Here is a 12959-nt window from a genome sequence, read left to right on the forward strand (position 1 = left end):
CAAGACACACCATCACCGTAATTACGGACCACAGAAATTTACAGTATTTAAAGACGGCCAAAGCTCAATCTTCACGACAACTCCGATGGGCTCTATTCTTTGCGGAATTTGATTTTGTAATTACCTATCGCCCTGGCTGCAAGAATGGTAAAGCGGACACCTTATCCCGGATTGGCATGGAAGAACCCAATTCGAGTTTAGAACCTGTGCCAATCATACCTGAACAAAGAATCTTAGGCCTAACTTCATTGCAAACTAATGAGGACATCCAAACGCAAGTAAAACAACTTCTAGACTCTTCAGCCTTACTGGAATGGAGTCAAAAGGGTCCTCATTACACCGTTAAGGATGATTTACCCTACTTCCAGGAGCGGTTGTTTCTGCCAAGTAAAGAATTGCAAGAACTTGTTATTGCCAATCATCATGAATCATTAATGGAAGGACACCCTGGTATCGCTAAAACGGAGGAAAAAATCAAACGCCACTTCTGGTGGCCTTCTTGGAGAAAAGACATAAAGTCTTTTGTATTGTCTTGCGGAATTTGCGCCCAAAACAAGGGTCAAAAGAAAAGGCCAGCCGGCCTACTTCAACCCTTGGATATTCCAACGGCACCATGGCACACCTTGTCAATGGATTTTATAACTGACCTGCCTCCTTGTGCTGGTTACAACACTATTCTTGTAATTGTGGATCTATTCTCCAAAATGGCCCACTTTATCCCTTTAAAAGGTTTGCCTTCAGCTTCCACCTTGGCCAAGGAATTTCTGGAGAATATAGTTCGCATACATGGTTTCCCTTCCATATTAGTCTCGGATCGTGGAAGTCAATTTATCTCCCATTTTTGGAAGAAGTGATGCCAACTAGCACAAATAGATGTGCGGTTATCCACCAGCCACCACCCCCAGACCGACGGACAAACCGAGAGAACCAATCAGACTCTCGAGCAATATCTTCGGTGCATGTTACACCAATCCGAGTTAAATTGGAAAGACATCCTTTGGATCGCAGAATATGCATACAACAATTCAGTGCATTCTGGAACCGGACAAACTCCTTTTTATACTTTGTATGGTCACCATCCTCGGACCTCTGACCTAGATCCACCTCTGACCCTGGAAATGCCCGCAGTAAATCATTTGCATTCCACAATAACCCGAGCCTTCAAAGAGGCTGCAACTCATTTACAGCAAGCCAAGAAAAAGTATAAAGAAAACGCTGATTTGCACCGAAGTAAAACTCCTCCTTACCAAGTAGGAGACCAGGTATGGCTAGCAACGAAACATTTACCCCTCAAGGGCCCGCGAACCTTCAATCCCAGATTCATAGGACCTTATCCCATCAAGGCTATAATCAATCCCGTGGCCTTTAAACTGGATTTACCGTCCAACATGCGTATTCATCCAGTTTTTCATGCATCACTTTTGAAGCCAGTACAACCAGGGACCCGACTGTCCAAGCCTCCAGACCCAGTTCAAATTGGAGGGGAATTAGAATTCAAAGTTAAAGATATTTTAGACTCCAAGGTGTTAAAGTCAAAACTCTTTTATCTTGTTGACTGGAAGGGATATGGCCCTCAGGAGAGATCGTGGGAGCCTAGTAACCATGTTCACGCACCTCCATTAATACAAAGGTTCCACCAGAGATTTCCGAACAAGCCAAGACCCCCGGAGGGAACTACCTTGGGAGGGGCCTTGAGGGGGGGTACTGTCATGATGCCTACCTCCAAGGAGCCGAGTCCGACCCAGCAACCCCAGAGGCAGGCATCATTCCCCCCAGGGAAGTGCCAGCGGGCCCAAGCTGGGGCCCTTTGGACACAGTCCTGGCGCCAGGCTCATGTGGACCCCTGTCCTGGCGCCCTAGGCGCCAGGCTCATAAAGCTAGACATGTGTTCAAGTGTTTCAATGTGCACTTACCTGATGCAGACCATGCTGCTACATCCAGGCCCTCTTGAGTCCTGAATGGAACTACTTTACCTGTGGGACTTCTTTCCACCTGGGTGTGGTCGGGGAAGGATACATACCTGATCGGTGGAAGGATACATACCTGGAACTTCTTCCAAAGCTATTTAAACCACGCCCGATCAGCAACTCATGCTTCGCGTTGTTCTGCTCCTCGCAGCTGGACGCTCACCGTGTCAGCTCCTGCATCTGGACTTCAGCCACGCCTGTTAGCATCCTGGGTCACCTGCAAAGGGAGATTAGAGAGAATTGGGGAGAAAGAAGACCTTACCTGCTAAAGCTGTACCACGGAGACATCACACCAACGATCCTGAAAGGGAAGACATCATTTTTAAAAGCATTTCGTTTCGATCGCTGCAGCGCTGCATTTCACTCACCTTTCCTGGGCACCTCCATCTTCAGCAGCGATCATCCGGATCCGCAGCCACTTCCCAGTGCCTAGAGTGAAAAAGACAAGAACACAAGGTGAGAGAAGGAAGGGAATAGGAAAAGCTCAGTTTCCTTCTAAGACTTACCAGTTGGGTCATTCCCATTTCATTTCGGGTCCTGCCGCTTCCTGGCATTCCAGACCCCGGCCCCTATGGGGAAAAAAGACAAAGACATTGAATGAGCGAATGCAAAGACATTACCCGAACGCTCATCCAGAACTTACCTGTCATTTATTGGAACTGCACGTTTCACTTCGGTCGGCGCCATATCTCCGGCATTCCAAACCCCGGCCCCTAAGGGGAAAAAGACATAAGCGTTAGCGCTTGCTGCAATAAGACTATGAACATGATTATTAAGCTTGAACTTTTGAACTTGCAAAAAAATGTTTGAGTATAATCATGGGCTCCAGGACATCACAGGGAATGAGTTACTTCCCTGGTTGTTCTCTAGGCTTCCCCTTGTTGCAACTGATGTGGTAATGGAGTTGGGGGAGGTGGATAAGAAGGATTATGAATGTGTGAAACTAACTTTGATAGCTAGATTTGGGGAGACCCCTTTCCAGTACCTTAAGAGGTTTAGGACCCTCAACAAGCATGATGGTACCCCTTGGGCTACCTAGGTGAGTGAAAGTTTGAAAAACTTAGAGGGACGATTAAGGGTTACAGAGTTAACACTTATGAAGGAATGAAGAATCTTGTAATGTTGGAGTCAATTTATGATGCCTGCTCTCCTGAGCTCAGACAGCACTTGGCTGATTCAAAGGAATTAGATTCCAGGAAGTTAGCTAAGGCTGCTAACTTGTGGGTTGCCAACAGGGCCACTCACAAGGATTCTGGGGCTACTCAGAAAAATGAAGAGGGAAAACAGCCAAAAAAGGACTCCAAAGAGAATTCTAATAATTCCACTTCCAAAGAGGGCCCCAAACAAAACCAAAAGGGTAAGCCACAAGGGAAACCAAATCAGGCTAGTGTACCTCCTGGTGCCAAACCAGAAGGAGGTCAGAACAAGCCACCATTCCAGAAAGCATTTGGTAAATGCTTTGTTTGTGGCTCTACTGACCATGTGAAAGGAGATCCCAGATGTAAGGGTAAACCTTCAGGGGTCCAGCTTGTCTCCTTAGCCTTCGCTCCAGAGGAGGAAGTACAAATGGCAAGTGGAAACTTTCTATTACTGGCTGATGAACCATTGGAGTCTCAGCCAGTGTTTCTTTAGTGTCTCTGGGTTTGTGGGAACAACAGAACTTAGATGTCTATAATTCTATCCCAGATAAAACTAAAGAGTATTATAAGGACAGTGTCCAGGTGAATGGTCAGGAGACTCCTGCCATTAGGGACACTGGGGCCAGCATAACTGTGGTGGACAAATCTTTTTTTCAGGCTGAGGATGTTGCTAAGGCACCCAAACGCCTCACCAAGTTAGCTGGAGGGCCTTTGCAGATGCTTCCCCAATTACCAGTTCTCATCTAGTGTAATGACATGACTGTGAAGATACCTGTCAGCATACAAAGTGAGGTGCCAGGAAGGGTTCTGCTGAGTAATGACTTAAAAACTCTTGGAGTAGTGTCACATACCCCCAGACCTCCTAGTAAAAGGTTACAGGAGCTCACGAGACCTGCAAGGGAGCGAACCATGATAGGTACTCCCCAGGAGATGATGAAGAGAGAGATCACTCCTACTCCACTGGAGATGTCAGCTGCTGTCTCTAAGAAACTAGAAGGAAAAGGGAAACCTAAAACTTCTAAAAAGAACCTCACAGCCAGCACTCCAGTGCAGCCAAAAAGGACTTCCCCTAGGTTGTCCAAAGTTACACCAGTAACTCCCCCTCCAGCTGAGGCCTGTCTAGTTCAACCAGTGTGGTTGAACTAGACTCTGAAGAAGAGCTTGTGGAAGGCCAGGAACTCATTGGAGATCTGGATCCTATTGACCTTCCTGAGCTGCAGTCTTTACTGGCAGAAGGTGGACCCAACAGGGCAGACTTCAGTAAGGGACAGAGAGAATGTCCAACTCTGGAAGGTCTTCGCCACCAGGCAGATGCTCAGGCTGAGGGGCAAGAGCCTGGGAAATATAGGTTACACTGGGAGGATGGCCTCTTCTACAGTGAACCAACGCAGTCTGCACCTGGGGACAACAAACGACTTGTAGTACCCCAAGATAACAGACCACAGTTCTTGCAGTTAGCCCATGAGATTCCTTTGGCTGGTCACTTGAGTTTCAAGAAGACTAAGGAAAGGCTCTCACTCTACTTTTATTGGAAAAAGATGGTGGATGAAGTAGATAAGTACTACAGGAGCTGCCACACCTGCCAGACTTCTGGTAAGGTTGGCTCCAAGAATGTGGCACCTTTAGTGCTTCTCCCTGTAGTGGGAGTCCCATTCGAGAGAGTAGGGATTGACATTGTTGGTCCCCTTGATCCTCCAACCTCCTCAGGCAACAGGTTTATACTTGTTGTAGTAGACCATGCTACTAGGTACCCTGAGGCAATTCCTATGAGGACTGTTACAGCTCCGGCTGTGGCTAAGGCCCTCCTTGGTATTTTTACCAGAGTTGGGTTTCCTAAGGAAGTAATCTCTGACAGGGGGTCGAATTGTATGTCCCACTACATGAAAGCCATGTGGAAAACCTGCGGAGTTACTTACAAGTTCTCAGCCGCATACCACCCTCAGACAAATGGACTGGTTGAAAGGTTTAACAGAACCATGAAGAGCATGATAGGTGCTTTAGAGAACCCCCTTAAAAGAAAGTGGGACCTTCTACTGCCATGCCTTCTCTTTGCTTATAGAGAAGTCCCTCAGGAGGGAGTAGGTTATTCTCCCTTTGAACTTCTTTATGGTCATCCGGTCAGAGGTCCCTTGGCCCTGATCAAGGAGGGGTTGGAGAGTGCTCCTTCCCCCAAGCCAATCAGAGTGACTGACTATGTGATAGGTCTCCGAAGGAGAATGTCACAAATGATGGCAGAAGCAAGTGATAACTTGAAAGCTGGACAAGCATTGGTCAAGCACTGGCATGACCAAAAGGCTAACATGGTTGAGTTTACTCAAGACCAGCTAGTTCTCGTTATGATTCCAACAAGGCAGAGGGCCTTGCAAGACAAATGGATGGAACCCTTCAAAGTTGTGGGTAAACTTGGAGAGGTCAACTATCTGGTGGACCTGGGCAATCCCAAGGAGGCTCCAACAGTCTTCCACACCAACAGACTAAAAGCGTATGTCTACAGACCTGATGTAGGAGCTTTGCTTCTAGCATCATCCGAGGAAGAAGAAGAGAGTGAAGCTCTTCCTGATCTCCTCAGAGGCTTACCTTTAGACGAAAAGATTGAAGGAGTAAATCTCTCTTCAAATCTGACACCTGAGCAACAGGAAGAGTGCAAATCCATGTTGAATCAGTTTGCCTCCCTGTTCTCACTTTCACCAGGCTTGACCCCTTGGGGACAGCATGACATACTCACTGGTGACTGTCTGCCAGTCAAAAGCAGAGGATATCGATTGTCAGAAAATGTAAGAACCCACATCAAAGGTGAGGTCAGCAAGATGTTTGATCTCGGGGTAATAGAGCCCTCTACTAGTCCAAGGTCTACCCCAGTCGTGTTAGTACCAAAGGCAGGATCTAAGGAACTTAGATTCTGTGTGGATTACAGAGCTCTTAATGCAGTCACTAAGACTGATGCCCACCCTTTGCCAAGGACAGATGAGTTGGTGGATAGACTTGGTGCAGCTAAGTTCCTCAGCACATTTGACTTGGCGTCAGGCTATTGGCAAATAGCCCTGACAGTCCATGCCAAGGAGAAAACTGCATTTTCTACCCCAGTTGGCTTATACCAGTTTAAGGTTATGCCTTTTGGATTGAAAAATGCACCTGCTACATTTCAAAGGATGGTAAACTAGGTTCTGAATGGGATGGAGGACTTCTGCATGGCATACTTGGATGACATATCAGTGTTCAGCAATTCCTGGGAAGAACATGTGGACCACCTGAGATATGTTTTGCAGGCTCTTGGAAAGGCCAATCTGACCATAAAGGCAAGTAAATGCCAGATTGGACAGAGTAAAGTGGTCTACCTTGGACACGAGGTAGGAGGTGGAGAAATAAGGCCTTTGCCCAGTAAGATTGAAGCTGTGCAAAATTGGACAACACCTACTACTCAGACCCAGGTAAGAGCCTTCTTAGGTCTCACTGGGTATTACAGGAATTTCATTGAGAACTATGGGTCCATAGCTTCTCCACTGAATGTCATCTCCTCTCCTAAATTCCCTAAAAAGGTTAGGTGGAATGAGGAATGCAATCAGGCCTTTGAAACCCGGAAAAAGGCTCTTTGCCAAGCCCCAGTAGTCAGAGCTCCTGACTATCACCAAACTTTCATTGTGCAAACAGATGCTTCAAATGTAGGAATAGGTGCAGTCCTTAGTCAACTGGATGGGAAAGGTAGGGAGCACCCCATTTGCTTCATCAGTAGAAAACTGAAGAATCCTGAAACACGGTGGGCAACCATTGAACGAGAGTGTTTTGCTATTGTGTGGGCTCTGAAGAAGTTTAGGCCATACTTGTATAGTTCTACTTTTGTCATTCAGACTGACCACCAAGTCTCGGGGGGGGGGTAGTGTTAGGGAGAATTCTCTCTTTAGGCTGAATTTCCTAACCTAGTGAGTCCCCCAGCAGCTTTGCTGGATTTCTGGAGTTTGTTTTTTCTCCTGCCAAGAGTAAGACTCTTTTTCTCCCACTCTTGGGGCCTCATTACGACTCAGGCGGTAAGGGTTTTACGGCGGCGTTAACAGCGCCGACCCTTACCGCCTGAGTACGAGGTCCCTTAGCGCCATGGCGGACTTAACACCTGCTTTTAGCAGGTGTTAAAATCCATGGCGCTAAGGGACCATGGAGTTAATTACGCCACCGTAATTTACGGTGGCGTAATTAACGCCTTCCCCACTCCCATTATGCCCTATGGGGCAAAAATGGGAATGGGGAAGGGTAAATGGGGATTGGGGACTTACCGCCCCACCAAGGTCGGAATGGGGCGGTAAGTCCGCCAACCACCATGGCGTAAACGTAGTTTACGCCATGGTGGTAAAGTCACGGCCCAGGCGGTAACTTACCGCCTGGGTCGTAATGAGGCCCTTGGACATGATTTATGGTGTTCCTTTGACTGTTAATTTGTTTTATGGGCTATGGGGTCCTTTACTTCATAGGTCTCATGTGTTTTTACTATGTGTGTTACACAGCACCCTCCGTGCAGTGACACAGGGGTGTCATAGTGACACCCCACCATAGACTCCATACCCTGGGAATGACTACTGTCTCCCAGGGCGTGTAAAGACACCATTGGCTTTACTAGTCCCAAATTTTTAACAGAAACTGGTACAAACCATCATATTGTGGACGTACTGGTCGGGGCAATTCGATTGCCCGGGGGTCTGTTAGTCGAGGGGGCACGTCTCTGTCCCCCCTGATCGAGTTTTGGCTGGTGGCAGTGGAAACTACTTTTTATATTCGACCGCGAATATATCCCTATGGGATTTTCCCATTGTTCGAGGCTACCAACTTTAATTATTTAATTCTCATAGCCGCGAACATACCGCCGGTTTATTTAATTAATATTAATTCGCCGGTTGGTATTTTTTTGCCAGGACTCGATTCTAAAATGGTGTTTGTGTTCTCTTCTGTGACTCCAACCCAAGTCGAGCCCTTTGTTCCACTTTTTGGTGGGCTTCTCCACAGAAGCCTCCAAAAGTGGTGCCACTCTGTCTGGGTACCACAGGGGGTGTGGGAGGGGATTTAGGCACCCTGGACTGAGTTAGTAAGTTGGTAACTCAAGTCGCACTCTTGTGTGATTGGCCCAAGTAGTGAGCCGGCCGGCTCACCACTTAGCATGTTTGATTGACAGCTAGGCTGAGTGAATGGGGGTGTGCTGCATAAAAGCAGGGCTTTGGGGACTGGAACTTCAGAAGTCGCCACAGGACCTGAGAATCCAACGAGGGAGAAGCTGAGCCGACCTACCACGACGACACCACCGGTGGAGCCCTGCGGAACCGACTCACCACTTCCCGACGACAGAGAAGATCTCGCGGCTGGAGAGGCTTCTTCCCCTGACTGGTGGGCCCAACCAGTTTACCTTCTTTTCCTCGCATCCCAGGACGTCTTGTGGTTGAATTGCCCGTGCCAAGCACCCCGGCAACCGGATAGCCACTTACCACTGGACCGCGAATAAAAGGACCGCTCCTTTTACCTGAGAACTCTGCAGCTGGTTTCTTCCCTGGCAGTGCAATGGACTCCTGTCTTCCTCCCCGAAGAGATCCTCTCTTCCCCCGGACGAAGCACCGACTTGCATCCGCTGCCAGGAACAACTGCCCCCGCTGGAGTATTTTCACCACTTTAAGGTACCATGTCCGCCAGGCCTCCCTTTCTAAAGATTGCTACAAGGTAATAATAATCCCTTTACCTTCTGGACTGGGCTGGCCGCCTTGACCATCTAACTGGTCCCTTTCTTTGGTCCAACTCTTTTTTGAACCCTTTCAAGACTTTTGTGCACTGCATCCTTGGACACATTTCGTTCTGATCCTCTTAAAGTGGATCCGGCCTTCTGAACTCTAACTTGACGGTTTTACTTTGCCTTCCTCTCTTGTTGTGCTCTTGTGAAAGTGTTGGGATCTGTTTCAAATTATACTCAGCTTTTCTCTCCCTTTTAAAACGAATTATTAGAGTGCCATCTGCGTTAAGCGCTCACCGCTGTCTGAAAATAAGTGGGGCTTTACTTAAGAATTGTCTAATATTCTTTTAAGGGAGTGTATATCTTTTAGTGACCGTGTTTTTTAACTGCTTAACATTAGTGCCTGTGTGTTTTACTAGATGTGGTTTTAAATAAATCATTATATCTCTTTTACACCAAGCTCTGGTCAGTGTTTACTTGTTCTACTGTGCTCTTTTGACCTATTGTGAATACTCTGTATACTGCCTAACTCTTCTTGAGGGAAGTCTGACTGCTCAGCCACAGCTGCCAAGTGTATCTGTGTGGTACAGACTGCTACCAAGTGGGTTTACTGCCAAACACCTGTAGTCTTAAATCTTTTACAGTGGTCCCAGAGGGAACTGCACAGGTTTCTGCCTAACAACGCCGAGGGCTGGCCACTTTTCTCAGACTCCTTTATAAGAACTCTTGGAGGAGCATGTCTTTTTTTTAAGCAGAATTTTTTGAGTTCTTTAACTCTTTCAGAAGAGGAAGATGAAGACAACGACGAAGACCTGTGATGCCGTTTCTTACCCTTTTTATGGGAAGAGGATGGAGGATGACGAGCGTTGTGAACCGGTCCTCGAACGTCTATGTTTCGAGTGTCACTCCTTTGTGTTGTTTTTAAAAAGAATGTATATACTATGTCACTTGCACTACCCTTTTGTCCTAGCACGTTTGTAATACTGTTGGTATGCAAGCCACTCTTAAATCAAGTTACAATATTGTGTAGAAATGATGCACGATAATTGAGACTCATGCTCAAATTAATTAAAATGCTTGGTTGAATAAAGACATATAACGTTTCACCTAACAATATCAAGTTCCTTGAACAAGATGCTAATATGTAACTAATTGAATTTGCATAAAAAAATTACAAAATAGATTTTGAATTAACCACTCGTAGGAAAATCTCCTTGTGTATCAGTTATCCTCCCCAGTTCCTACCCTTTTGCATCTAGGCCTGACTGCAGGGACTGACAAGCGGCATCCTTACCATCGCTGATGAGATTATTGAACCCATCTCGCATCTCACCTTCAGGAATGTTTTCTGCAGCTTTGGAAATAAAATTCCACAATGTATAGGTGTATTTTGCCAGAGCACAAGATGCATTAGTGGCTTTTAATGCCATGCTTCCAGCATAGAATACTCTCTTTGCTAGTGCGTAATACCTCTTATCGTCCCTATCTGGGAGGATGGTCGGATAAGCTGTGGCTTTTGAAATGGAGGTAGCCTCCTGCAAAACCAAACTCTCTAGAGTAGGGTGCTTTGAAAGAAAGCCAAAGTCCACAGAAGAAGGTCTGTATTTCATCACCAACTCCTTGTTCCCAGCAGGAGTGCTGTCAGGTTTTTTATTTATTTTTTAAACTTCTTTTTATTGAATTTACAACATGTAAAACATTTTCCCAATTTAACCTCCTGAGCCCCTTGTCTTGTCTGTGAGATCATCCTGGGTAATGTCATTTGCACTACGCCCTGAACCCAAAAACTCAATCACCCTGTTCATGACCATTCTATAAGACACATCTGGATGAAAATGGACATCTGGCGTGTCAATTTCAACCTCACGGGAGGTATTGAGACCATTGGCTTTCTTCAGACAAGAAACTAGGTATTCTAGTCGGGATCGATCGGGTTATGTCATCGTCTCCTTCCTCGTCTCCCTCATAAATGGACCCAAAAGATTTGAAGAAATCCATCTTCGACTCAAAGTTGTGTCCGAGGTTGACGCCCTTCGACTTCGACTGCTACGAGGAGGAAGTCATAGAAGCGTGTGATGTTGTCTCTGTGGTCTACGCTGTCGACGGTACTCAAGACGACATCCTTGAGGTTTTCAGACTAAGGCATTTGGGTGCACATGTAGAAGCCTTACTCTATTCCCTGCCGGTCTTGCAGGACGCTGTGAGATGGATAGCCTTTTTTGGTTCTTTCGGGGGACCAGGCGGAGCCGCCTTTGAAAAAACCTCCATCATGTGTTCACAGAATCCTTCCCATTCGGCCGCAAAGGCGGTGTTATCGGGAGTACGGACCTTGCCGGGTGAGGAGTCGGATGATGAGGTACAATGGCATTGTTGACTTCTTCTGTGACGACAAAGAATAAAAGTGATGGGAATCGCTCCAGGATCTCAATGGTTTGGAATGTTTAGATTTGTTTTTGAGCATTTCTGGAGACTTGTCTCTGGTGGAGCTTCTTTCTTTGGAGGATTTTCAAGTTGAAATTGTGGAAGACGAAGTCTCGGAAACCAACGACTTAGGGTGAGTTTCAACCTTCTCTCTTTCATGGCCTTACTGGTCATCGATTGGCAGGAGCTGCATTCAATGACTTCATATTCTTCAATGAGGCACCAAAGACAAATCCTGTGTGGGTCAGTTATTGACATCTTCGAGTCACAGTCTGCACATCTCTAGAAGTCTGTCTTCGGCAAGGACATCGAGATTACATCACAAAAAGTATTACAAAGACGAGTCAAACCATTACCAGAGTGTGCACTGCATGCAGAAAAACAGAACTGAAGCAAGGGACCCGTGCGTGCTATTTATACTGTCCTCGATGCATCTGGACACGGGAACGGTAACCTTTGAGGGGCATCAACTCAATGCCACACCGCGCCTTTTTCTGTCAAAATGTTTTCTGAGACTGCAAAGCAGGATAAATATATCTAAGATGAGGAATCCGCAGGAGTACACGATCCATTCAAAGCAAAAACTTTAATATAGAAGAAGTAGGACAGGTGAAAGCTTCCAGACCTCTCTGCCGACACCAAGCTGTAAGCATAAATGGACTTGGTGTCTGTCCTGAGAGTGGAAAGGAGCATGTCCGGGATGTCTCCAGGATGTCGTCTGACAAGCCCCACTCCCTGTACCTTAGTTTCTCAGAAGCTAAGCATGCAAGCATAAACATTCAGGCTGCAGAGAATCAGAGGGAGACCCGCTCCCACTCCCCCAACCCCTGAGTGAGGGAGTAGATCCACCTTCACCAGAAGGTGCCAGATGGACATGTCAAAAAGTTCTGGGTACCATGTCTTCTAGACTAGGTCTGGAACAATCAGCATCAATGTGGACCTGAACAGCGGCAGTCTCCTGAGAACTAGCAGAAAGGCAGGGACCGACAGAAATGCATAAAGGAGATCGAAGTTCCATTTGACTGTCAGTACATCCCCCAGAGCTCACTGCTGAGGAAACCTTCTGGAGCGGAACAACTTGCACTTACTATTCACAATGGAAGCAAACAGGACCCCACCAAAAAGAGAAGATCTCCACCAGGAACTTCCTGTCAGAGCTCACACTCGGGGAAGGCCAAAGTGTATCTGTGCAACACATCTCATACAACATGATCTGTCCCGAGAAAGGCCACCATTAGAGACACATCAATTACCAGAAGTTGGGCATACATGTTCAACAACAACTTTAAAGGTTAATTTCTCCTCCCTGAGACCTCAGGTTCTTTTTCCAAATACATTGGTGGATGTTGCATGTTTAAGAAAAGGTATTGCGGTCTTCCTCCCATAGGGATTATTCTTTATTTTAAATCTGTATGATATCGGATTGCCTTTCAAATCACAATTCCTGACTACACCAAATATGTTTTCCCTTATGGCATAATTTGTTACCTTAATTTATGTTTTAAGAAATACGCTTCCTAAACTCCAGGTTATGGCAAGCTGCCTCTAATTTTAGACAACACAACATTTGTTCTCTAATTTTCATGTATTTTGTGTGGAGATTTTGCCAAATATTTCTCTTGGTGTGTTCAGTCAAGATAATTGTTCAATCTTATAACAAGACGTTCAGCTGTTGGCCACATCTTTAATTTTCCTTCTCCCTCCACTCCTTCCCTCTCCTTACATTAAACAGTT

General features: G+C 46.3%; 1 protein-coding gene across 1 annotated transcript in view; it reads right to left on the minus strand.

Moving 5' to 3' along the window:
- Positions 1–12959, minus strand: part of LOC138569550 (kinesin-like protein KIF19) — a 3041213-nt gene that overhangs the window by 914040 nt on the left and 2114214 nt on the right. The gene's annotated exons all lie outside the window — the stretch shown is intronic.

Source organism: Ambystoma mexicanum, chromosome 2q, assembly GCF_040938575.1.
Source record: "Ambystoma mexicanum isolate Mex_15411 chromosome 2q, UKY_AmexF1_1, whole genome shotgun sequence".
NCBI lineage: Eukaryota > Metazoa > Chordata > Amphibia > Caudata > Ambystomatidae > Ambystoma > Ambystoma mexicanum.